Genomic DNA, 1634 nt, shown 5'->3' with positions numbered 1-1634 from the left:
AGTTAGATTCGCCTTTCTAGGGGGAGAACCCGTCTCCAACCGTGAACCACGAAAGTCCACCAGAGGGGGAGAATTCTGAACTAGATGTTGAAAAGTCTCATCATTTGAGGGGGAGAATCACAATATGAATGATGAATCAAATGATAAATCATAGTTCGAAGAAGAAGGCAATGCTGAATTGGATCCTGCCTATGATCCAAACTACCCTCCCCTCACAAAATGGACAAAAGATCATCCAAAAACACAAGTCATTGGTGAATAATTTTAGGGAGTTCTTACACGATATCAACTGAAAGCGAAGCAAACTGCTCTATTCTCTCAAGTGGAATACTGCATGTTTAATTCGCTTGTCTCCAAAATAGAACCGAAAACAGTTAATACTGTACTCGATCATTCTGATTGGGTCCAGGCCATGTAAGATGAACTCAATGAGTTCAAACGAATCATGGTTTGGAGATTGATTCCCACGCCACTTGATGCATCTGTGGTCGGTCTAAAATGGGTGTTTCGCAACAAGATGGAGAAAGAAGGCAACGTTATAAGGAACAAAGCAAGACTGGTGGTGAAAGGCTATTATCAGGAAAAAGGGATTGACTATGAAGAAACTTTCGCTCCAGTAGCAAGGTTAGAATTACTTCGCATCTTCCTAGCATATGCAGCACACACAAATTTAGAAGTATTTCAGATGGACGTTAAGTGTGCTTTCCTGAATGGAGAATTAGAGAAACAGTATATGTTGAGCAACCATTGGGTTTTGTGAACGAAATGTATCCCAACCATTTCTATATTCTAGACAAAGCCGTATATGGTATGAAACAAGCTCCTAGAGCTTGGTATGAAACTTTAGCTCATTTTCTTAAAATGTCCAAGTTTAAACAAGGTTCGGTTGACCTAACCTTCTTTCACAAGAAAGAAGGTGACCACTTAATGATTGTCTAAATTTATGTCGATGACATCATCTTCGGTTCCACAAATCCTAGCTTAACAACTGAGTTTTGCAAGTTGATGGAGACTAAATTTGAGATGAGCTCAATGGGTCCAATTAACTTTTTCCTTGGGTTAAATATTAGACATGGACCAGAAGGCATTTTTATCAATCAGGAGGTTTACACGAAGACATTACTGGCAAAGTTCAGCATGATGGAAGAATCAAGAGTGACGGTTCCAATGGCATTCAGAACAAAGCTAACACCATCTCTGGAAAAACCGGATGTTGATATGACACTCTATCGCCAAATGATAGGATCACTAATGTATCTTACAACTAGTAGACCAGATATCATGTTTTTTGTTTGTTACCGTGCTAGGTTTCAAGCCAATCCATGCAAACCTCATATGGTGGCTGTCAAGAACATCTTCTGATACTTGAAGAGAACCTTATCTCTCGGCATATGGTACCCAACGAAATCATGGTTTTTCGTTCAAGCATTCTCAGATGCTGATCTTGGAGGATGTGGTCTAGATAGGAAAAGTACAACACGCAGTTGTCAATTTCAGGATGGCAAACTCATCAGCTGGCAGTCCAAGAAACAAAATGTGTATCCTTGTCCACACTCGAAGCTGAATATATAGCAGTTGCATCTTGTGCTTCGCAGATCATTTGGATGCAAATTCAGTTAAGAGATTATGGCCTA

General features: G+C 39.9%; 1 pseudogene; it reads left to right on the top strand.

The window, feature by feature from the left end:
• The first annotated feature begins 445 nt into the window (after positions 1-445).
• Positions 446-760, top strand: LOC145046772 (putative mitochondrial protein AtMg00820 pseudogene; annotated as a pseudogene).
• The last annotated feature ends 874 nt before the right edge of the window (positions 761-1634 follow it).

Source organism: Lactuca saligna, chromosome 5, assembly GCF_052625555.1.
Source record: "Lactuca saligna cultivar CGN05327 chromosome 5, ASM5262555v1, whole genome shotgun sequence".
NCBI classification, from domain to species: Eukaryota; Viridiplantae; Streptophyta; class Magnoliopsida; order Asterales; family Asteraceae; genus Lactuca; species Lactuca saligna.
The sequence above is the reverse complement of the archived record's forward strand: the minus strand, read 5'-3'. Positions and strand labels throughout refer to the sequence as shown.